This window comes from Lacerta agilis, chromosome 3 (assembly GCF_009819535.1).
Source record: "Lacerta agilis isolate rLacAgi1 chromosome 3, rLacAgi1.pri, whole genome shotgun sequence".
Taxonomy (NCBI): domain Eukaryota; kingdom Metazoa; phylum Chordata; class Lepidosauria; order Squamata; family Lacertidae; genus Lacerta; species Lacerta agilis.
This window is the reverse complement of record NC_046314.1, coordinates 115,942,480-115,967,782: the sequence shown is the minus strand read 5'-3', so window position 1 is coordinate 115,967,782 and position 25,303 is coordinate 115,942,480. Positions and strand designations below refer to the sequence as shown.

Genomic DNA, 25,303 nt, shown 5'->3' with positions numbered 1-25,303 from the left:
CCTCGCAACAGAGAGATTGGTTAAATAGTGTGGCAGTTTCAAACAAGAAAGGAGATTCCGACTGAGCATCAGGAAGACCTTTCTGACAGGTAAGAGTTGTTTGACAGTGGAATGATCTCCCTCGGGAGGGGGTGGACTCTCCTTCCTTGGAGGTTTTAAAGCAGAGGTTGGGATGTTCATCTGTCATAGATGCTTTAGTTGAGATTCCATCATTAAGGTAAAAAAAAAAAAAAAGTTAAAGGACCCTGGATGGTTAAGTCCAGGGAGGTGGCTATGGGGTTGCGGTGCTCATCTCACTTTCAGGCCGAGGGAACCGGCGCTTGACCACAGACAGCTTTCCGGGACATGTGGCCAGCATGACTAAACTGCTTCTGGCACAACAGAATACGGTGATGGAAAGCAGAGCGCACGGAAACGCCATTTACCTTCCTGCCACAGTGGTACCTATTTATCTACTTGCACAGGCGTGCTTTCGAACTGCTAGGTTGGCAGAAGATGGGACAGAGCAACGGGAACTCACCACATTACAGGGATTCGAACTGCCAACCTTCTGATCGGCAAGCCCAAGATCTTCAGTGGTTTAGATCACAGTGCCACCCACGTCCTACATTACAGGGGGTTGGGCTAGATGACCCTCGGAGATCTCTACCAATTCTACAGTTCTATGATTAAACCACCCCGGGATTGAAGCGCAGGCTGTGTTATGCAGTTATGGGCCTCCCTATTGGTATGGGTTGCCTGGTGGCGCTGTGGTCTAAACCACTGAGCCTCTTGGGCTTGCCGTTCGGAAGGTCAGGGGTTCGAATCCCCGCAACAGAGTGAGCTCCCGTTGCTCGGTCCCAGCTCCTGCCAACCTAGCAGATCAAAAGCACACCAGTGCAAGTAGATAAATAGGTACCGCTGTGGCAGGAACGTAAACGGCGTTTCCGTGCGCTCTGGTTTCTGTCACGGTGTCCTGTTACACCAGAAGCGGTTTAGTCCTGCTGGCCACAAGACCCGGAAAGCTGTCTGTGGCCAAACGCCGGCTCCCTCCATCTGAAAGCGAGATGAGCGCTGCAACCCCATAGCTGCCTTTGACTGGACTTAACCGTCCAGTAGGCCTTTACCTTTCACCTTTATCTCAGCACTCACAGCCCCATAGGGATGGGGGAGAAATTTTAAGGTGAATCGACCTGATCCAAACATGGAGAAACAATTTGCACACTGGGAAACAAAGCAGCTATCCTCCAAAGTCCGCACTTCTCCAAATTTTGCAATGCAGTTCTCCCAGCAAAAAGCCAAAAAAAAAAAAAACCAAAACCATGTACAGAAATACATTTATCAGGGGGAAGTTTGCAGGGTGAAAATAACACACACAAACAAATTAGGGGAGACTGCTTGTGTATAGGTGTGCATTAGTCAAAACTGCACACAGAAATGTGAGCAGGGGGCGAAATCTGCACAAAAATGCTAATGAAGTTCCATGACGACGCAGGCATGTGGCGAACATTAAATTGCTGAAATCGGGAGGAAAATAGAAACCGAAATGAACCGACCTGCCTGTTTCTTGTTCGGCTGATGCCAGAAAGGGCTGGTTCCTGATCTGCCCCCAACTCAGCGAAAGGGCAGCTGCTTTGACAGAGGGAGGGCTGCCAAACCCAGCCTCAAACCAGCTGGATTACAACTCTGGATGCCTCCCAACTGGGCCAGAGCCCAGACCCTCCTCTCCGGTCTCGGGGGACAGGCCTGTTCTCTGAAAGGCCAGAAGAAGTGCGGTGATCGATGGAGCAAGGCACTTTTCGGGGGAAAACAAATGGAAAACATTGGAATGGATCTTTGCCCCAGGAAGCTTACAGTCAACACTTTGACAATGTCGTGTTAAGGGTGGGTTTTTTGGGGGGGGGGAGGTGATGTGGAGTATGAAGGCAGGAACCGCAGAATCTCAGAAGAGCTGGGAGGAACCCAAGGGTCACCCAGTCCAACCCCCTGCAGCGCAGGAATGACACCTGAAGATTCCCAGGCAGGTGGCCAGATGCAGATAGGATGAAGGACAGAATAATAATAATAATAATAATAATTATTATTATTATTATTATTTATACCCCGCCCATCTGGGCGGCTTCCAACGAAATATTAAAATACAATAATCCATTGAACATTAAAAGCTTCCCTAAACAGGGCTGCCTTCAGATGTCTTCTAAAAGTCAGATTGTTGTTTATTTCCTTGACATCTGATGGAAGGGCGTTCCACAGGGCAGGTGCCACCACCGAGAAGGCCCTCTGCCTGCTTCCCTGTAACTTGGCTTCTCGCAGGGAGGGAACCGCCAAAAGGCCCTCGGAGCTGGACCTCAGTGTCTGGGCTGAATGATGGGGGTGGAGACGCTCCTTCAGGTATACTGGATGAGCGTGAGAGACAGTGTGACCAGGGAGGTTAGCTCTGTGGCAGAGCTTCTGTTCTGCACACCCTCCAAGTGTCCCAGTTTTTCAGTGACAGTCCCGGAAGCAGAGAAACTGTCCCAGAATGTCCCGCTTTTCCTTATTCTGATCCCAGAATGTCCTGCTTTTGCTTCTTCCTCCCCTCCCCTTATTCCTGCTTGTTCTTCTGCTCTCCCCTTCTCTCTCTTTCTCCCCCACCTCAATGTTCCTTTCATCCCTGGCTCCTTTCAACTTCAGCTAACACTCATGTTTGACAGCCTGTTGTTTTCTAGGCCCCCGGGAGATGAAAACGCACACACACACACACACACACACACACACACACCCGCCCAGTGTGCCCCGCCTCTGATCAGCTTCCTTTCATCTGTCTGCCAACCAAAAAGAAGTTAAAGTGTTCCTGGGGGTGGGGAGAAGGGGGGCAGAGGGCAAAGGGGCACTTGGGGGGGGGTCATTTCTCCCAACTTCAGTGGACAGCCAGGAATCATAAAATCACAGAAATGTAGAGTGGAAGGGTTGACCCAAATGCCATCTAGTCCTGCTCCCACAATGCAGGAATCGCAGCTAAAGGATCCCAGCCGACCTTGGTTTGAAAACCACCCCATGAAGGAGAGTCCACCACCTTTAGTTATCTCTTGTTATCTTCTGCTTGGACTACTGCAATGCGCTCTATGTGGGGCTGCCTTTATATCTAAACAATACAGTACAAAACCAATTTTAAAATAACCCGTTTACACCCTTCCATCTAAGTCAAACCGAAATCTGAGTAGTCCAACTGAACTAATTTTAAGTTAGTTATTTTCTACATTGTCATAAATGAGCAGAGAACCATTCCTCTTCTTTGTAGATAGCACATTAATCAAAAACCTAGCGATCGTATGGGATTTATTCGGTTCCTTGTCAAACAATCCAGAATGCGGCAGCTAGACTGGTGACTGGGAGTGGCCGCCGAGACCACATAACACTGGTCTTGAAAAACCTACATTGGCTCCCAGTACATTTCTGAGCACAATTCAAAGTGTTGGTGCTGACCTTGAAAGCCCTAAATGGCCTCGGTCCTGTATACCTGAAGGAGCGTCTCCACCCTCAGCATTCAGCCAGGACACTGAGATCCAGCGCCGAGGGCCTTCTGGCGGTTCCCTCACTGCAAGAAGCCAAGGTACAAGGAACCAGGCAGAGGGCCTTCTCGGTAGTGGCACCCGCCCTGTGGAGCACCCTCCCACCAGGTGTTGAAGAGAAAAACAACTACCAGACTTTCAGAAGACATCTGAAGGCAGCCCTGTTTAGGGAGGCTTTTAATGTTTAATATATTATTGCATTTTAATATTCTGTTGGAAGCCGCACAGAGTGGCTGGGGAAACCCAGCCAGGTGGGCGGGGTATAAATAATAAAATTTATTATTATTATATTCCAAATAAATTAAAAAATTAAAAAATTGTCCAGTAGCACCTTAGAGACCAACTAAGTTTGTTCTGGGTATGAACTTTCGTGTGCATGAACACTTCTTCAGATACACTGAAACAGAAGTCACCAGACCCTTATATATAATGGGAGGGTGGGGTGGGTTTTTTCTCAGGAGGGTAGTAGGAGATGGGTGATTGACTCAATGGGTATGGTAAACCTGTTTGCACACGAAAGCTCATACCAAGAACAAACTTAGTTGGTCTCTAAAGTGCTACTGGAAGGATTTTTTTTATTCTGTTGATGACTGTTAACGACTGCAATTAGTCCTACAGGAAAAAGCAAGGGACAGTATGCGGATGGCATATGTAAAGGGTCTGGTGACTTCTGTTTCAGTGTATCTGAAGAAGTGTGCATGCAAACGAAAGTTCATACCAAGAACAAACTTAGTTGGTCTCTAAGGTGCAACTGGACAATTGTTTAATATTTTTTATTTATTTCGATTGCGTCAGACCAACACAGCTACCTACCTAAATTTAAATTTCCAGCTGAAGGAAGAGACAGGGCAGCGACAGCTTCTCCCATCCATAGAATCCTAGAATTGTACAGTTGGAAAGGACCATGAAGGACATCTAGCCCAACCCCCTGCAATGCAGGAATCTTTCACCCAACGTGAGGCTCGAATCCATGACCTTGAGATTAGGAGTCTCGCGCTGCACTGACTGAGCAAAAGCCTGGCTTTCCCACCTGCCCTCTCTTCCTCTACAGGTGTGCTGCACGAATCTGAGCCCCTTCCCAAAATGCCCAGGATTAACTGTCATCTCATCTCTCTCCCCTTCAAACTGGTTCTGGGTAGGAGGAAACCAAAGTTTGCCCCATCCGATAAGACCACGCTAGTCCCTCGCAGTCCTTCGTCGCCACCCAAATCACCCTTCCTGGGGTGCGCAGTCCTAGCAATATAGGAAGGCACCTTGTACAGAGTCAGACACTGACTGGCAAAAATGGCTCTCCAGAGACATTCCTAGCCCTACAAAAAGATGCTGAGGGCTGGACCTGAACCCCAGAACTTCCGCATGAATGGATTTGCCAGGGAAACAGGGTGCAATGCTGAGAGAGTAAGGTCGCCCCATCAAAAGTGGGGTTCATCACCCATCTCCCTTTGACAAAGATGTTCCTGCCGGGTAGCTCAGTTTGTAGAGCATGAGACTTTTAATCTCCTGTCCGTGGGTTCGAGCCCTAGGTTGGCAAATTTCCTGCATTGCAGGAGGTTGGTCTAGATGACTCTTGGTGGTCCCTTCCAGCTCTTCAATTTTATGAAACATATGCAGCAAATAAGGGGGTCTGCCCTCAGCAGAAGCAAATCAGGCACCCCCTGACCTCTGATCCCTCCTTGAATGCGAGCGGAGCTGATTTTGCAAAGATCTGTCTTGAGGAAGCAGGATTTGGCTTCCGATAACTGCTTTCTTGTGCTTTTATGGATGCAGGGGTGGGGTGGTTCTTTCATGTTGCAAGCTTGCTTTTGTGACAAGCTGCTTTAAGTGTGCGCTGTTGTTTTTAAAGGATTGCAGGTTATATTGTGTGTGTGTGTGTGTGTGTGTCACAGTCTCTATAAATCGCTTCTTTTGGCTGTGTGCCAGGATTCATAAATCAGCGGGCGGAAAGAAGTTTTTCTCCCTCTCTCATCATGTCAGAACCCTTGGATGACCGGTGAAGCTGGACGCTGGAAGACCCAGAACAGAGAAAAGAAAGTCCTTCTTCACGCAGCACATAGTGAGACTATGGAACTCCCACCCACAAGAGACGGTGATGGCCAGCAACTTGGAAGGCTGTAAAGGAGGGTGGGACAAATTCATGGAGCAGGAACAAAAAAATAAAAATAAAAAATTCCTTCCTGTAGCACCTTAGAGACCAACTAAGTTTGTTCTTGGTATGAGCTTTCGTGTGCATGCACACTTCTTCAGATACACTGAAACAGAAGTCACCAGACCCTTATATATAGTGAGAGGGTGGGGAGGGGTATGACTCAGAAGGGTGGTGGGAATGGATCATTGGCTGATGGGCGTGGAAAACCTGTTGACGATTGTTAATGACTGCAATTAGTCCTAAAGGAGAAAGCAAGGGGTGAGATGGCTAAAAATACCGTAGCTTTGTCATGTATAATGAGATAAGAATCCAATGTCTTTGTTCAGACCAGGTCTCTCCATGGTTTTAAGTTTGGTGATAGTTGCAATTCAGCCACTTCTCTTTCCAGTCTATTTCTGAAATTCCTTTGTATTAAGACAGCTACTTTGAGATCTTTTATAGAATGTCCTGGGAGATTGAAGTGTTCTCCTACTGGTTTCTCTGTCTTGTGATTCCTGATACCAGATTTATGTCCATTTATCCTTTGGCGTAGGGTTTGGCCTGTTTGTCCAATATAGAGAGCTGAAGGGCACTGTTGGCATTTGATTGCATACACAATGTCAGAAGATGAGCAATTAAATACTGTAGTCCTGAGATGGTATGTTTGATGTTGTTGGGACCAGTAATGGTGTTGTCCGGGTTTATGTGGCAGCAAAGTTGGCATCTGGGTTTATTGCAGGCTCTGGTACCAGTGTCCATGTTGAGTCCGGTTGTTGTATTATTGTGGGTGAGGAGCTGTTTGAGATTGGGTGGCTGTCTGTCTGGAGAAGGAGAGGGCTTTCGGTGGCTTCTAGCCACGATGGCTCTGCTCTGCGTCCCACAGTTGGAGGCAGGATTGCTTCTGAATGCCAGGCAGGCGCTCCACCGCCACTGAGGCACAGAAGCCCCTTTCCAGAAATGCTTGTAGATGCCACACTCTTCTCCTGCTGCGATTCGTGCATTGTGGAGGGGGGCCACTGCACCATATGACCCCGGGGGTCCCTTCTATCTCTACAGTACTCTGATTCCAAACCAGCCCCTTCCTCGCCAACCTCCCAGGTCCAGCTTCTGGAGCTTCTGGAGCCTCCAAAGCAATAACGTTAACATTAACAATAACAATAACAATAACAATAACAATAACAATAACACAATAACAATAACTTCTTATCTTTACCCCGCCCATCTGGCTGGTTTTCCCCAGCCACTCTGGGCGGCTTCCAGCAAAAGATTAAAGTCCATCTTGACAAGTCACATCAAAAGTGAATATATTGCATATATTGGATACATCTCAACTTCCTTCGGACCATCCTGCTTCTTCCATCACCCACACACCGTTGCGTATCTGAGCTGGGCTGATGCTGTTGTATCTCTGCAACGATATTTCTCTATTTAATGGAAGGCTGCACTGAATTTTCACAGGGTTCGATTTCGTCCCGGGAAAAGGTGTCGTTTCAAGCGGTGCATGGGAGCAAAGACCAGCACGCTGCTGCTAAATTGAGCGGGGGTGGGTGGACGACGACAACAACAACAACAACAACCCTTTTGTTTGCGGACACACGAGCGAAACCCTGTCTGTGGTGCCTACCCCTTCCCCGAAGAACGAGACACGAGACCAGAGTATGGGTTCAAATTGGCCACAACTTTATTGAACTTCAGAAGTGGGAAACTTGGCACAGGCCTTGGCAGGCAACCCTCTCACCTGTGTGGCTGAGGATATGCAGGTAGAAGAGGTACAGTGGGGGGGGGGACTGTAAAGCGCAAACTTACACAGCATGCCCTCCCACTAACCTCGGCCCGGGAGTTTGACCTACATGCTGCTGCTCTAGGGCGAAAAAGACCCAAGAGTCCTGGCTGAAGGGCTCAGCCTCTTTTCTTTGACCCTTGACCCCAACCCCGGCCGACTGTCCATTGTCCTACCTGGCCGAGGGCAGGTCAAAGGCCAACCTAAGCAGGTGGGTGGCACCTGCCCAGGTAACCCCCCCTCAGTGCCGCAAACCCCGCCCACCTGGGGAAGGGAGGGCGGGAATTGCAAAATCTCCACCTCTCTCTTACGGCACTCCACTTGCCAAGAGGAAGGTTGGGCTGCAGGTTGTTCCCTTAGAAGTGGCTTGTCCCCCTCCAGAGAGGGGAAGCATTTTTGCCCCTGAAAGGTCATAAACGTGAAGGGGGGCCTGGAGGGGACGAGGTCAGGGTTTTCCATCAAAAATCCCATTTGAGTAAGTGTGAAGTTGATCAACATTGCTCCCATTTCACAGATAGGTAAGTGGGAATGAGTTAGAATCATGGGACTGTAGAGCTGGAAGGGAACCCGAGGGCAATCTAGTCCAACCCCCTGTAATGCAGGAATCTCAGCTGGAGGTTCCATGGTGGATGGCCACCCAACTTCTGCTTAAAAGCCTCTGATGGAGGAGAATCCGTCCGTTCCAATGTTGAACAGTTCTTATCATCAGAGAGTTCTTCCTGATCATAGAATCATAGAGTCATAGAGTTGGAAGAGACCCCAAGGGCCATCCAGTCCAACCCCCTGCCAAGCAGGAAACACAATCAAAGCATTCCTGACAGATGGCCGTCAAGCCTCCGCTTAAAGACCTCCAAAGAAGGAGACTCCACCACACTCCTTGGCAGCAAATCCCACTGCCGAACAGCTCTCACTGTCAGGAAGTTCTTCCTAATGTTTAGGTGGAATCTTCTTTCTTGTAGCTTGAATCCATTGCCCCATGTCCGCTTCTCTGGAGCAGCAGAAAACAACCTTTCTCCCTCCTCCATATGACATCCTTTGATATATTTGAACATGGCTATCATATCACCCCTTCACCTTCTCTTCTCCAGGCTAAACATACCCAGCTCCCTAAGCCGTTCCGATGTTTAGTTGGAATCTCCTTTCTTGTAACTTGAAGCCATGGGTTCGAGTCCTACCCTACAGAGCTTTCTCCATCCTCCAGGTGACAGCCCTTCAGATATTTGAAGATGCCTCTCATATCTCCTCTCTGTCGCCTCTTTTCCAGGCTAAACATCCCCATTTCCTTCAACAGCTCCTCATACGGCTTGGTTTCCAAACCCTTGATCACCTTGGTTGCCCTCCTCTGCACACCTTCCAACTTGGCAATCTCCTTCTCGAACCGAGGTGCCCAGAACTGGACACAAACACTATTCTGCTCCCCAAGGCTATTCCAGAAGTCAGTGGCAGAGATTTATTTGGACATTGCAGGGTCTCCCGAGTCCTCGCTTCCTCCACCCCAACCCCTCTGGAGAACTGTGTCTCCTGCTCAGCCTATGAAACAATCAAGGGGTAAGTTAAGTTACTCACCTGGTGGCAGGGGGGTTCTTGGCAGCCTTGGGTTCGTCAGCCCCTCCTAATCCCTACCATGCAAGATGGTCAGAGAAGGTAGAGGGAAATCTCAAAATACAGAGTTCTTGCCGGTTAGCTCCTTCCAATCCAGAAGGTAAAGAAGAGCCCTCTAGACATGGGCAGGCATCCCTTCCATGGCCAGCAAAGGGGTCTTGGGTGGTGGTGGGGTTCCTCCACTTCAGATCAGATTGCCAGCCGTGGCTCTCTCAAAACTCTGCAGCCAGCCCTTCTCCAGGCAAAGTGAAGGACCCAGGCAGCTTTCCAGCTAGGCTTCGCCACTCCTGGGGAAGCCGAGGGGAGTGGGAAGGGGGCAGGCATAGAAAGGGGAGAGTCAGGAGGGCTGGATTGTTGTTGCTGCTCTGAAAAAGGTCCCAGTTGCTGGGAGTCTCTTAAAAGTTTCTTGGAAGAAGTGGACCATGCAGAGCGGGACAGGTGTGGAGAGATGCGCCCTCTGGTGGCTCCACTCCTGCAAGGCAGGCTGGCATCACATTTCTTTTGCAGCGGGGATAAAATAAAACGCTATTCGTGGCAGTTTTGTGGTTCCCTGGAAGGAAGCATACAAGGCACCATTTAACCATCTTTGGGATTCCACTCTGGATTTGTGTAGGGTTTACTCCTTAGCCTTTTCTTCTCCAGAAGATATCCTGCAAGACAGTGGAGGTGTAGGATCAGAGTTTTCCTTCTCCTAGATGGGCTGCTGTCAGGGACTGGAATGAGGAGGAATGGTGGAGACTGCCTCCCCCCTTCCTTCCCCCTTCCTTCCAGATAAGAGGGGTGCAGTATAGATTTACAACAATGGTTTGCAGAAGGGCACAGCTCAGAGATAGAAGAGGGGTAAAGCTGGGAAATAATGGGAGAAGAGGAGGGGGAGAAGCAGAGTTGGAGCAGCTGGCTGACACGTTATCGCTAGAAAGCATTCCAGACCCCTCTTCTCCCAGAACCTGGCAAGCAGTGGAAGTGGGAGAGCTAAGAGCTAAGAGGCAATTGGCCTTAAGCAGCCACCATAAGGGGTGGTGGTGTGGGGGACAAATGAGAAGGGAAGGGGGTTGGAGATTACTCGAAGCAACACCATAATTCTAAGAGGCAGCATTCTTAAGCCTCTTTCTGTGAATATTGAATAAAAGACTTGGTAAGAGCTTTCTTGTCTACTTATCCCTGGCAGCCTGCCATATTGTTGTTTTTTGCCGGGGTGGGGGGGAGATCAGATTCCCTGAAGCCTGACAGCTGCCTTCCCAGGTACACTGTTCTTGACTATTGGACCTACTACTGGTCTCATTCACTCCATCTGCCAGAGCCTGTCTTCACACGCAGTGTGATGCAGCAGCTAAAAAAGCCAATGCAATTCTGGGCTGCATCAATAGGAGTATAGCATCTAGATCAAGGGAAGTAATAGTACCACTGTATTCCACTCTGGTCAGACCTCACCTGGAATACTGTGTCCAGTTCTGGGCACCCCAGTTCAAGAAGGATACTGACAAGCTGGAACGTGTCCAGAGGAGGGCAACCAAAATGGTCCAAGGCCTGGAAACGATGCCTTATGAGGAACGGCTTAGGGAGCTGGGTATGTTTAGCCTGGAGAAGAGAAGGTTAAGGGGGGATATGATAGCCATGTTCAAATATATAAAAGGATGTCATAATAGAGGAGGGAGAAAGGTTGTTTTCTGCTGCTCCAGAGAAGCAGACACTGAGCAATGGATTCAAACTACAAGAAAGAAGATTCCACCTAAACGTTAGGAAGAACTTCCTGACAGTAAGAGCTGTTGGACAGTGGAATTTGCTGCCAAGGAGTGTGGTGGAGTCTCCTTCTTTGGAGGTCTTAAAGTGGAGGCTTGGCAGCCATCTGTCAGGAATACTTTGATGGTGTTTCCTGCTTAGCAGGGGGTTGGACTGGATGGCCCTTGTGGTCTCTTCCAACTCTAAGATTCTAGGATTCTATGAAATCCCGAACTCACTGAGGGCTTGAACCCCATTGGCTCCCCTCACCTGGTTAAGCCAGCCAGTTGAAGCCATTTCCTGGGGTGTGGGTGCTATCACCTGCTGACAGCTTCTAGGAGCCACAGGTGAGAGCTGAGTGCAGAGTGAGGACCAAAGGCGGACAAACCACCCACAAGAAGCACAATGTGTCCCCCACGAGAGGTACTACCCCACTCCTAACACCCCATACAACCCAGAGATAGACGTAGATGATATAGATACAGGGTTGTTTGAGAAGCTGTGCTCTGGGGCAGGGGGCCTCATCCAGCTTCTTCCCACTCACAAGCAGGTTGCGGAGATGGAAGGCTGCATTTGACCCTTACCCCCAGGTATTGGACATGGGTGTTTGCTCAATCATGGCTCACAGCAATGGGTAGACGACCTATCTCCTGTGAAAACAAAAAGGACTTTAGCCCAGTAGCAGAGCATCTGCTCCCAAGCAAAGGTCCTTGGCAGGATTCAGCCGATGAGTCCCATAAGCAGAAATCATTGCAATGGAAATGTGATAAGGAAAGAGGAGACAGGAGGAGCCCATAATAATAATGAGACAGCCTTGGTCTTTGGCTGATCCTTGGCACATGACCCCCAGGGATTGCAGCATCCATCCTGCAAACAACCGTTGGCAACCCACAAGATTTCATCAGTACTCCAGCCACCCATAAGTAGAGGGACCTCTCCTTCCCCCGTCAACTGCTCTTCCACTTGGCTTCTGGTACCTCCAGGATTCCCACCAACCTCCAGCCATGAAGATCTTCTGCCTCCTCTCTCTTGCCGTCCTCTTCCTGATGCTGCTGGCTCCAGGTATGGCCTTCTTCTCACATGCTTCTTCTCTGAGCTCCACAACTCTCAGCTTTATTCATTTTAAACCTGACTCTGAACACCATTTGCTGTGCCTCCCAAAGAAGTGGGATCTTGCCCCTCTGTCCTCTTGGAGAGTTTCCCAAATGGGGCATCTGGTTGGACACTGCAGGAAAAGAGCAATGGGCTTCCTTTGGCCTGATCCAGAAATCAGGCTCTTCTAATGGTCTTCTTAATACGCCTTCTACACCAATCCTAAGGCATGGAAAGGAATGCAAAGAAGGAACTTTTTAAAACCTATGTTTCAGTAAATGCAAATGTTCCTGTGAATTCAGCTTTGCAGTGAGTGAAAGAACAGGCCAGTTTCCTGGGCAAGGGGGCTTCTCTGTCCAAGGTTACCAGTGGCCCCCAGGGAAGCCAGTGATTCTGATGCAGCCTTCCTTACCACCTTGGCTTAGACCTTTGGCTGAAGGTGCCGGTGTGTGTGTGTGTGTGTGTGTGTGTGTGTGTGTGTGTGTGGAGGGACTGGTTCTCCACCCCATCCCCCTTCCCTGCATTCATCCTGCACCAGCCTCCCCCAACCTGGCACCCTCTGTAGTCCTGGCCATCAGGGCCATCAGGGAAGGGGTGTGGGAGGTTCAGGAGGTCCATTCTGAGAAACACAGCAGGCTTCACAGGATGCTTTCTCCTCCTCCAGATTTCACTGAAGCCCAACACACTGACCAGAGATGTCGTGTTAAAAGGGGGATATGCAGGGCTTCCGGCTGCCGCATAACCGAACACCCAAAAGGAAGGTGCTCGGGAAGGAGGAGAATTTGCTGCGTTAAACGTGAGTTATATGCCAAAGGGTATCTGTGACTGAAGGTCGGAATCATAGAGACCTAGAGTTGGAAGGTACCCCAAGGGTCATCTAGTCCATCCCCCTGCAACGCAGGAAATTCAACTATAGCATACCTGTCAGATTTCCACCCAACCTCTGTATAAAAAACCTCCAAGGAAGGAGAGCCCGCCACCTCCCGAGAGAGTCCATTCCACTGTCGAACAGTCAAATGTTCTTCCTAAGGTTTAATCTATGGTGGCCAAACACAGGATCACACTTCAAAATGACCTTAACAGATTAGAGAACTGGGCCAAAGCAAACAAGAATTTTAACAGGGAGAAATGTAAAGTACTACAGTTGGGCAAAAATAATAATGAAAGGCACAAATACAGGATGGGTGACACCTGGCTTGAGAGCAGTACATGTGAAAAGGATCTAGGAGTCTTGGTAGACCACAAACTTGACGTGAGTCAACAGTGTGATGCAGCAGCTAAAAAAGCCAATGCAATTCTGGGCTGCATCAATAGGAGTATAGCGTCTAGATCAAGGGAAGTAATAGTACCACTGTATTCCGCTCTGATCAGAGCTCACCTGGAATACTGTGTCCAGTTCTGGGCACCACAGTTCAAGAAGGATACTGACAAGCTGGAACGTGTCCAGAGGAGGGCAACCAAAATGGTCCAAGGCCTGGAAACGATGCCTTATGAGGAACGGCTTAGGGAGCTGGGTATGTTTAGCCTGGAGAAGAGAAGGTTAAGGGGTGATATGATAGCCATGTTCAAATATATCAAAGGATGTCATATAGAGGAGGGAGAAAGGTTGTTTTCTGCTGCTCCAGAGAAGCGGACACGGGGCAATGGATTCAAACTACAAGAAAGAAGATTCCACCTAAACATTAGGAAGAACTTCCTGACAGTGAGAGCTGTCTGACAGTGGAATTTGCTGCCAAGGAGTGTGGTGGAATCTCCTTCTTTGGAGGTCTTTAAGCGGAGGCTTGACAGCCATCTGTCAGGAATGCTTTGATGGTGTTTCCTGCTTGGCAGGGGGTTGGACTGGATGGCCCTTGGGGTCTCTTCCAACTCTAGGATTCTATAACCCCCAAAGACGTGGGACTTGTGACTCTGTTTCTTTCCTCTCGCCACTGCTCTCTGTGGGGAGAGCGGTATTCGTCAGGACTACAGTGTGTGGGCGGGCAGTTGAAAACCATGTCATATGCCCATGAAAATCCCCCCATTGCCACAACGTCTCTGAAAGGGTTGTCTATTGCACCCAAAATACAACAACAACAACTTATATGCTGCCCATCTGACTGGGTTGCCCCAGCAACTCTGAGCAACCCCCCCCCCAAAAAAGTAAAAACACCACACCACACACTGAAAGCTTCCCTGATCAGGGCTGCCTTCAGATGTCTTTTAGAAATCACATAGCTTTTTATCTGTTTGAGATCTGATGGGATGGGGTGCCACCACCGAGAAGGCCCTCTGCCTGGTTCCCTGTAGCTTCACTTCTAGCAATTAGGGAACCGCCAGAAGACCCTCAGAGGAGGACCTCTGTGTCCGGGCTGAACTCTGGGTTTGGAGATGCTCCTTCAGGTATACTGAGTTGAGGCCGTTTAGGGCTTTAAAGGTCAGCACCAACACTTTGAATTGTGCTCGCAAAGGTACCAGCAACCAATGTAGGTCTTTCAGGACCAGCATTATATGGTCTCGGCAGCCACTCCCAATCACCAGACTAGCTGCCGCATTCTGGATTAGTTGTAGTTTCCGGGTCACCTTCAAAGGTAGAGCGCAATGCAATAGTCCAAGCAGGAGATAACTAGAGCATGCACGACTCTGGAGAGACAGTCTGTGGGCGGGGAGGGTGTCCAAAAAAGCACTGGGTATTGCAGTCCAGAAGGTCTGGAGAGCACCTGGTTGGAGATGGCTTAAAATCCCAACCCTTTGCACATCCGGCTATTGGACCTCCCACCGCAGCCACAGACCTGTTTTCCACTCCATCAATGTTAATGGATTTCCCCTCCACAGTTGGACCTTCCACGGACAAATAGAAGAATGTCTCTGAAAAGGAGCATCTCCCCCCCCCCTGCAGAAACCCCTGTGCTGCCTCGACTGCATCACCCAGCTCTGCTTGAGAAGAAACTGCTTCGCCTCATGCCACTTCATGCCCATTTACTCTTGAGTAAGCCCTTCTGTGCTCAGTGAGACTGACTCCTTCATAACTGGGCTTAGGGATGGAGCCTAGATTTGGTTTGCTTGCTAAAATGCTTTTAATAAATGCAAGCGTTGAAAACTTCTGTTGCCATTGCATGGTTTGAAGTGGTGTTGGCTGTTTTGGGGGTTCATCATAGAATTGGAAGGGACCACAAGGGTCATCTAGTCCAACCCCCTGCAATGCAGGAATCCTTTTGCCCAATGTGCGGCTCAAGCTCTGTGGTTAAGAGTCTCATGCTCTACTGAGATATCTCACAGAACTAGTCCTCTAGTTCAACCCTATGTGATGCAGGTATCATAGCTAAAAGATTCGTGGCAGGGGGCCATCCAAACATGTTCTTTCATTCATTCATTCATTCATATATATAACACCTATATTAATTCTCCAATTTATATTTTTAAGTATTCATTTAAACAAGCTTAAATTGAAGACTTCCCTTCCTATCCTTCCGTGGTTCAGTTTGCATACCGTACATCCCTGAATATTTTACATAATCCATACCATTCAGTATTCCAACATTGCATTCATCAAACTTATTTATGCTTTTGAATTTATCTTAATGCTACCAGCGTTTTCACATGTACACAGTTTTCACCCATATATTCAATAACATATTCCATTAGTTTAAGTTGCCATTCTTCTTTAGTTGGGACCTCGATCGCTTTCCATTTTGGGGCTAACAAAACAAAATCCCTCCATCCCAGGATCTGCCTACTGAATTCCACAAAATCCACCCCAAAGCTCTTGCCTAGGATGGACACACTACCCTTCCTTTCCTCAACCTGGGGAAAGGGGAAGATCGCACCCAACATAGGCTCTCATCCTGCTCCAAAGGCTCTTCCTTTCAGCTCCCACAGTTGAATCAACTCAGCAAAGTTGCGGCAATCTCAGCGGCAAGCAGACCTAGCCCTGCACAGAATCGAGAGCCTGAAAATGACGGCCAAAAATGCACTTGGCGGAGAGAGAGAAAGCCAAGGTAGTTGTGCCCTCGCTTTCATGCCAGTGCTGAAGGACTACCCCAAAGGGAAACAAAATAGGAAACAAAATAGGAAATTCTTTCCAGTAGCACCTTAGAGCAGTGTTTTTCAACCACTGTTCCGCGGCACACTAGTGTGCCGCGAGATGTTGCCTGGTGTGCCGTGGGAAAAATTGAAAAATTACTTTATATATAGTCAATATAGGCACAGAGTTAAATTTTTAAACATTTTCTAATGGTGGTGTGCCTCGTGATTTTTTTCATGAAACAAGTGTGCCTTTGCCCAAAAAAGGTTGAAAAACACTGCCTTAGAGACCAACTGAGTTTGTTCTTGGTATGAGCTTTCGTGTGCATGCACACTTCTTCAGATATGCACACGAAAGCTCATACCAAGAACAAACTCAGTTGGTCTCTAAGGTGCTACTGGAAAGAATTTCCTATTTTGTTTCCTATTTTGTTTCGACTATGGCAGACCAACACGGCTACCCACCTGTAACTACCCCAAAGGGAGATAACCTTTGGTGCCACACCAGAGGTGGCCACCCATTCCTTGCTTCCTTCGTTGCATTTCTATCCCTCCTTTTTCTCCAAAGAGCTCAAGGCAGTGTTCATGGTTCTCCCCGCTCGCCACCTAATCTTCACACCTGTCAAACTGGCCAAAATGTTCAGATCGAGGCCAAACACCTGTTTGGAAATGCAGGAAGGCGGAAGGCACATTGGTCCACATGTGGTGTATCAGAATTTTTGGGAGATGATCTATAACGAAATTAAAAAAAAAAAATTTTTTTAAATGCTCTTTCCCCAAGGAATAATGAGTAATGAAATCTCAAAGAAATTCAGACAAAAATTTCAAAAAAAGCATGGGGGAAATGCAGAGGATACTTCACAAAAAAGTGCCCTCAAATACATACCTGGACTTCTTTCGATTAATGTCTGCAGGAGACTTTGTGGATATTTAAGTTATAATTAGAAAAATCTTAATAAGGAGGCCAGATACAGGATAAAGGATGTCTTTTATTTCCTTGTTTGTATTGTTGTATGTTATGCTCACTCACTGTATGTTATGTTCACCTTTAATGAGGGTGGATTTGTGTATTGGGGGTGGGGGGTTTCTGTTATGTTGTAAATAAAATTCCAGTAAAAATTTAAAAACAAGAAATTCAGGAGAATTTTCATGTATGCTACAGTAGCAGCCAGAATTTTAATGGCAATAGTTTGGAAAGGAGAAGCTACCGCATCCAAATTAGACTGGCAAAACAAATTGCGAGAATATGCAGAACTAGCCAGATTATCAGCAAGGTTCCGAGATGTTACTGATGAAAAATTCAATGGAGAGTATATTTAAAAGAACATTGCGAAAACATAAATCCGTTGGCAGGTCTGGATTTCTGCATGTAGTAGCAGAATCTTATAAAATTAATGTAATTGAAATAACCTAGAGGAGACAAAGTTTAGTGTGCAGAAATAAATGTAGTTACAGGTGGGTAGCCGTGTTGGTCTGCCATAGTCAAAACAAAATCGAAAATTCTTTCTAGTAGCACCTTAGAGACCAACTGAGTTTGTTCCTGGTATGAGCTTTCGTGTGCATGCACACGAAAGCTCATACCAGGAACAAACTCAGTTGGTCTCTAAGGTGCTACTAGAAAGAATTTTCGAAATAAATGTAATTTGGGAACACAATGGGGAGACCGGAGGTCATGTTGAATCCAACTACAAATCGTTACATACAACAAGCACCAACTATGCAATGAATGAATGTTTGTTTATTTTTGTTTTTGTTTTTATTTTATTTTGATTACTTATGTTACACAGTTTTAAAACCAATAAAGCACGTGCACGCGTACACACACACACACATTGCACCCAAAGGTGAGGGCAAGGCTTTTATATTTAAATTTGGAGAGGGTATCAGTGCCAGTCGTGAGCTGTTGGTCTGGGCTGTGCCTGTAGCATTTGGAAGGCAGTTGCTGGACTTTTGCAATCTGCACAGAGATGGGCCCCGTGAGATGTCTTCAGCATCCTTTCCCAAGAGCCTGAAGGGCAAACCCAGCAGGCAAGGTGGGGAACCTATCGTCACAGGGCTAAGTCCGGTTTCCCCATCTGGTCTTGCTCCAAGTCGACGGACAAGTGTTGCTCCATCAAATGCCCACAGGCAGCAAAGTTGGGTAAAGCAACTTCCAAATGCAGCCCAGATCAGAAGGTGATATTGGGGGACAGTGGGTGGGATTGGGGAGCAGCAATGCCAAAGAGATCCCTTTCCATGCAAACAGATTCAGGGATGGAGCTGGACAAAAGGGGCAAACAACACATGTGAGGATTCCTTGAAAATATTGTTACACAGCACCCAAATTGCTCAGCATGGAGAAAACCCAGGCGTTTCAGTGTTTGTGCAGAGTTCAGTATCCTTGAAGATAGCCAGCCAGTCATTGCCGCAGAAAGAAACTTGTCTGATCAGTTCAGTCACCTCCTCTGTTGGATTCTAACCTTCCGTGGGTGCAGGACTCCTGGAATGAGAAGGAACTGAGGGCACGCTCCAATCCACAATATGAATAACCTTTTGGCCAAAGCCCCCCAGGTGTCAACACCCCACAAGTTGCTGTTGTGGAGCAGGATGCCAACTCGCTTGCAAGCAAGAGGAGAGATGCCATCAGGGATGGAGACTTTGGTGTCTTTAGGAGATATGGGTTTTTGTTTTGTTTTTTTAAACATATAGCGAGCCTGAGCATAAAATGGACGGGTCACGGCATTAACACCCCCCAAATCATCCTTCTCAGTTAAACACAGCTTTGGATCCCCTACACAGCAAACAGGAATCTGTGTCTCCAGCTTCCAGGCTGCTTCCATCTCAGCTCTCACACCTGACATGGGCTCTGGACCACAGAATCTCAAGGATGAGCTGACCTGGAGATCATCATCAGAAGCCCTTCTTCATGGGCCTCCTTCGCAAGAGGTCTGGAGGGCAGCACTGCGAGAAGAGGTCTTTTCTGCGGTGGCTCCCAGTTTGTGGAATGCTCTTCCCCAGGAGTCTGACTCTTCTCCTTTGGGTGCCAGGAAAATACATTGCTCTCCTCCCAGGCCTTGGGCTAATGAAAAAATCAATAGTCCTTTAAACTATGTGTGGGTGCTATTGTTTGTTTTGTTAATATTGTATTTATTTTGATGGTTTTATGGTTTTGTATTTTAAACTGAGCTGTGGTCCTCAGATGAAGGGTTGTAGAGAAATCTAATTGACAACGACGACGACAACAACAACAACAACAACAACAACAACAACAACAACAACCCACTGTTTTCCTGCTTATCAGTTGGGATGAGGAGGTGGAATGGCTCACCTATTAGCCTGTAGCATCTCTCTTAATTGCAGCTCTTCCCACCTGCCTTATTCTTTTGAGATGTTGATGAGGACACTCCAGTGGCCAGTGAAGGTCCTAGTCTAGATTCTAACCCTCCGTGGATTCAGGGCCCCAAGAATAGGAAGGAATGAAGGGAACTCCCTGGTCCACAACAAGATGGGTAACCTTTTTGCCTAAGCCTCCAGGTGTCAACACCCCACAGGTTACTCATGTGGAGCAGGATGCAAAGTTACTTGCAAGCATGAGGAGAGGAGAGGAGAGGAGAAGAGAGGAGAGGAGAGGAGAGGAGAGGAGAGGAGAGGAGAGGAGAGGAGAGGAGAGGAGAGGTGGCATCAGGGTTTTGTATATGTTGGAAGCCACTCAGAGTGGCTGGAGCAACCCAGTCCAATGGGTGAGTTATAAGAAATAACATCAGGGTGGTGATGGTGAAGGAACAGGGCATCCCTATTTTCATGGGAGAAATGTTGCAGGCTATGTCCCCTAACATTTCCAGCTCTGCTCAATTCCTGTTTATGGAACATCCTTCTCTGTGCAGCTGCTGAAGGAAGCAGGACAGTTGGAGGGGAGACACAGAGAATCATAGAATCATAGAATCATAGAGTTGGAAGAGACCACAAGGGCCATCCAGTCCAACCCCCTGCCAAGCAGGAAAGGGGCACAGGGAGGGGCAGGGGAGACCCCAGGGAGAGGGGCCTGTCTACAATTTGAGAAGTGCCCTTGTGCAAAGCCAAGGATTGAAAAGCAACCACAAAACCTGGATGGCACCACTGACTGGCAGAGAGGAGAGAGAATGGGTATCTGAGTCTGACCAAAAAAGTCCCCTCAACGCAGCACACGCTTTCACAACATGAACCCACACAAAGTTTTCCAATGCTTGCATTTATTAAAAAGAAGAAGCTAAAGCAGTTTTGCAGGCAAACCAAATCCAAGCTCCAATCCTGAGCCCACATACTAAGGAATCAGAACCCAGTGGGGCTTACTCGTGAGTAGACAGGCAGACAGGATGGCTCCCTCTTGACTCCTTCCCAGAATCGCCTTCAGCAGCATCAAGCAAAGCGGTTTCTTCCCCAGCAGAGATGGGGGGTGCAGTCGAGGCAGCTGCACATCGGAGGAGAGCAGGGGGGTCTTCCTTTCACCACAGGTTTTGCACCGGAGATCTGCAGAGTTACCATCCTGTGAGAGGAGGAAACACTGTTAATACGGGTGCTGGTGGTGGGTCTGAAAACCCAAACCAGTGACTCCAACTGGGAGGCAGAAGAGCTGACTGTTGTCAGAGTCCAAATTGCACACAGAGGGTCTGTTTTGCAGAGGGTTGGGCTAGATGACCCCTTGGTTCCCTCCCAACACTACATTTCTATTCTATTATTGAAAGAGAGACCTCTGAGCATTTCATGTATGTACTTTGGGGGAATCTGAGTGGGGTTTGGCTGCCACACACACTCTTTTTTTCTAATGTGGTTCTTTTCCCTCCTTGTTCTTACGAACAGCAACCCCAGGAGAGGACACATCTGAGCAGATTCTTGTGTGTGTGTGCATTGAACTCTTTCCCTTCCAGCTCTACAATTCTGTGATTCAATAACCCCCTGCACAGGAATGTTTCACACAGGTAGGTTGCCTTTGCTATTTGGGGAAGGTCAGTGACTGAGCCCCCACCCACCCTCTCATGCCAGGAAGAGCTATTCTTTGAGCCAATGGAGGCATTCCTTCCGAGGCTAAGGGGAGTAGTGGCTGAGGGGTCAGAGAGCTTTCATGGGGGCAGCAAGGGAAGAGGAAAGGCCTTTAAACCCTCTGGTCACACACTAATATTGTCCCACTAATATTGTCCCCCTCACAGTGGCTGAAAGGTTAAGAGAGGGAGGTGGGGGGGGGAGACAGAGAGGTGAGTGTCATGCATTTGGGGTCATGAGACACCATTGACTACTTTTCGAAGAAAACTAAGATTTGATTTAACGCACCTTAGCGGCAACACACTTGGCGACCACACCGAAAAACTGGCCTTTGGTTCCCAGTGCACCTTGGTCGCAGTCTCCCGTTTTGCTGTCGACATCTCCAAATACAACTAACTTGGGCTCTGGTGAAATCTGGAAGAAGAAAAAAAGACTTTGAAGGCTCTGTCTCGCAGGACTGACCTTTTACACCTTCCACAACTTCTTCCACGATGGCCCTGATGGTTTGGACACCTGGAGGGCACCAGGTTGGGGAAAGCTGGTGCTGGAAGAATGCAGGGCTGGAGCAGAGAGTAATTCCCGTCTGCTGCCTCCCTGCACCTTCAGGACAGGGTCTGAGCCAAGGTGGGAGGGAAGGCTGCGTCAGAGTCACTGGCTTCCCTGGGCGGCCACTGGCAAAACTGGGAGAGAGAAGCCTCCCTGCCCAGGAAACTGGCCCGTTCTTTTACACACTGCAGAGCTGAGTTTGCTGAAGCTTATTATTACAGATTTGAAAGCAAGAGCTTCCATGGATCATATAAATGAGGGAAGAAGAAGAAGAAGAAGAAGAAGAAGAAGAAGAAGAAGAAGAAGAAGAAGAAGAAGAAGAAGAAGAGGAGGAGGAGGAGGAGGAGGAGGAGGAGGAGGAGGAGGAGGAGTTTGGGTTTGATATCCCGCTTTCTCACTTCCCGAAGGAGTCTCAAAGCGGCTCACATTCTCCTTTCCCTTCCTCCCCCACAACAAATACTCTGAGAGGTGAGTGGGGCTGAGAGACTTCAGAGAAGTGTGACCAGCCCAAGGTCACCCAGCAGCTGCATGTGGAGGAGGGGAGACATGAACCCGGTTCCCCAGATTACAAGTCTGCCGCTCTTAACCACTACACCACGCTGGCTCTCTAAGAAGAGCCTGACTGATGGATCTGGCCAAAAGGGGCGCATCCAGTCCAGCATCCTCTTCTCACAGTGTCCAACCAAAAGCCCCATTTGGGAAACTCTCCAGGAGGACAGAGGGGCAAGATCCCACTTCTTTGGGAGGCACAGCAAGTTGTGTTCAGAGGCAGGTTTAAAAGGAATAAACTGAGAACTGTGGAGCTCAGAGAAGAAGCATGTGAGAAGAAGGCCATACCTGGAGCCACCAGCATCAAGAAGAGGACGGCAACAGAGAGGAGGCAGAAGATCTTCATGGCTGGAGGTTGGTGGGAATCCTGCGGGTACCAGAAGCCAAGTGGAAGAGCAGTTGGCTGGAGAAGCAGAGGTCCCTCTATTTATAGGTGGCTGGAGGACTGATGAAATCTTGTGGGGTGCCAACCGTCCTTTGCAAGATGGATGTGGCAAGCCCTGATGGGCATGTGCCAAGGACCAGCCAAAAACCACAGAGTCATAGGTTCATCAAGTCCAACCCCATCACAGCTATAACATCTCTGGCAGACGCCCATCCAACCTCTGCTTAAAAACTTCCTGCAAAGGAGAATCTGGCACCTTCTGAAGGGCTCTGTTTCACTGTTGAACAACTCAGAAAGTGAATCTGTGGGTTTGCGTCTTGCTCTCTGCTCACAGTGGCACGGCATCTTTTGATGTCCTGGGGGGGAGCGCACTGCAGACGGGACCAGGGACTGGGTGCAGAGGGTGAACAGAACCCTTCCATCTAGCCCAACTCTAGACGCTATCACTGCTTGGCAGGAATGGGGCACAGAGGGTTCACAGGGCCATGCTGTGCTACCTCTTGACCTGCCCACACGGGGGGAGCCTGCCTGGCCATGGCAGCTTTTGGCAGGTGCACCCCCACAACACTGACTGGGTGGCCATGCAACTTGGGGTCAGGGTCCCCACAGCAAGGCTGGGCTGGGCTCCAGTGGGCAGAGACGCCCAGCAGCAGGCAAGGTGGGGATCCTTGCATGGGGCATCTGGCTCATGCCACCTCAAAACCATGTGCCCGGGGCTGCAGACCACAGTATTCCAGATCCATTTCTTGTGCCGACATTTCCGCTTGGGATTGCTCACCACCCTCTCCAACTCAAGAGGTTCTCCCCAACTTCACAAACTGAGTTCTGCATCCTCTCCTCTAGAGGCTATTATCCCACATTGCCCAATACTTTGGAAAATATTTTGAGGATCCAATGGGTGGGGTCTGCAGGGGAGAAGAGCTGGGATTCCCAGACACAAGTGGAAGTCTGTGGCCTTGGATACAGCCCCATTGGTCCAGCACTAAACTGTTCTGTTGCCCTTCCATGCTCTCCAGATCCATCTTTCTAAGGGAAAGGAAGGCTTAACATTCTCTTTTCCTGGATACTCTTTTAGCACTGCTCTGCTGTCTATTTTTATGTGTGTGTTTGTGTGTTGTGCTGCTTTTGTGGTATTTGTGTTGCTTTCTTGATACTTCATTTTAACATTGCTAGCTGACACTGGTTTAAAATTTGGTGCATTGTTGTGAATATATGGAGGGAAGTACAAAAATGGGCACCCAAACGTGAGGGCAAGGCTTTTATATTTAATTTTGGAGAAAGGGGAGAAGTATCAGTGCCAGTTGTGAGCTGTGACATTTAGAAGGCAGTTGCTGGTCTTTTGCAATCTCCACAGAGATGGGCCCCGTGAGATGTCTTCAGCATGCTTTCCCAAGAGCCCGAAGTTCAAACCCAGCAGGCAAGGTGGGGAACCTGTGGTCACAGGGCTAAGTCCCGTTTCCCCACCTGGTCTTGCTTCAAGTAAACGGACAAGCGTTGCTCCACCGGATGCCCACAGGCAGCAAAGCTGGGTAAAGCAACTGCCAGATTCAGCCCAGTGAACTTGGGAATGAGCCCAGAACAGAAGGTGATATCAGTGTCAGTGTGTGTGTGTGTGTGTGTGTGTGTGTGTGTGTGTGTGTGTGTTGGGAATGGGAAGCAGCAATGGGAAGCAGCAATGCCAAAGAGATCCCTTTCCATGCAAACAGATTGAGGGATGGAGCTGGAGAAAAGGGGCAAATAACACATTTCAGGTTCCTTGAAAATATTGTTATGCAGCACTCTACTCTCTGAGCGGTGAGAAAATCCAGGTGTTTCCATGCTGTAACGGAAAAATCCTAGGTGTGGAACTGCCCAGGCACCTGGCCCTTGGGGATAGGCCCACTGGTTACTGCGGAGTTAAATAAAAGAAGTCCAGCCACTGGAGCAAGGACAAGACAGGGTTTATTGCGCAATAGGTTACAGTCAGACTGCACACCCAGAGCAGTGTTACAAGAACTTTTAAAACTCCTATCATATCCCAGAATACAGTTTGGAAACATCATCACTACATCATCACTACTTCACAAAAGGGAAGGGTTATACATGATTGACATATAGGAAAGACAAGATTAGCATATGGGGGAAACAGAGCAATATCAGGGAGATAGTCCTGGGCCAATGTGAATGGGTGTTAAGTATTGGCAAGGATACCTTGAGCACTTATCTGGGAGAGAACAATGGGATTCCGGTTGAGGGATATTAGCCCAGTGGCTTCCTGAAGCACCCAGAGATTACCTGCTGAGGCATTTCCCTGTGCATGTGGTCTCTCGCCTACTGGATCATGGCAGAGAGATGGGTCCCCTTAAGGGCATCACTCCATACCCCAAATGAGTTTTCTCAGGAGGAGACTTTGCTTAGGTGACCCCCCCCTATAATTTCCGTAACAGTGCTTGCCCAGAGTTTGGTTTCCGTGCAATGAAGGTCAGCGGAGGCTGTGCTGTCTTTAAAATAGCTGGTGTTATTTACACATATAGACAGCCTGAGCATAAAATGCAGGGCTTCAAAGCATTATTTCCCCCCCCCCCCATAGCCTTCTTCTCAGTCACAGCTTTGTATTCCATACACAGCAAGCCCATCTCTGTGCCTCTAGCTTCCAACCTGCTTCCTGCAAATCTCTCAAACTGGCTCAGTGGCTCAGGACCTCTTTACCTCCAATGCCACCTCTCCCCATATGTACCGACCTGGATCCTGAGATCATCATCTTAGGCCCTTCTTTATGTGCCTCCTCAGTGAGAGGTCTGGAGAGGGGAAACACTAGGCAGCTGGGGGTTGGGCTTGGAGGAAAGGCCCACCCAATAAATAACGGCACAGGTCCTCGACGCAGGGTTGTCCACACAGACAGAGTCTCTCTCCGTAATGTACTTTGCCTTACCGTCCATCCAACACCACCGAGGGCATCGATTGGAATCGTAGTTCTGTAAAAGTGATTCTTAGTACGGCAA

General features: G+C 48.5%; 1 protein-coding gene and 1 long non-coding RNA gene across 2 annotated transcripts in view; both read right to left on the bottom strand.

Moving 5' to 3' along the window:
- The window catches only part of LOC117044681 (scavenger receptor class A member 5-like), a 29,861-nt gene extending 20,486 nt beyond the window's left edge, over positions 1-9,375 (bottom strand). The window contains exon 1 of the mRNA XM_033145492.1: positions 9,002-9,375. The gene's annotated coding sequence lies outside the window, so the exon portion shown is untranslated. The remainder of the gene's footprint in view (positions 1-9,001) is intronic.
- Positions 9,376-20,038: 10,663 nt separating this feature from the next.
- On the bottom strand, positions 20,039-22,319 carry LOC117044759. Its single transcript, XR_004426347.1, has 3 exons — positions 22,226-22,319; positions 21,131-21,256; positions 20,039-20,348 (listed from the first exon to the last, which is right to left on the bottom strand). It is a non-coding gene; the product is annotated as an uncharacterized LOC117044759 (long non-coding RNA).
- Between the last annotated feature and the right edge of the window lie 2,984 nt (positions 22,320-25,303).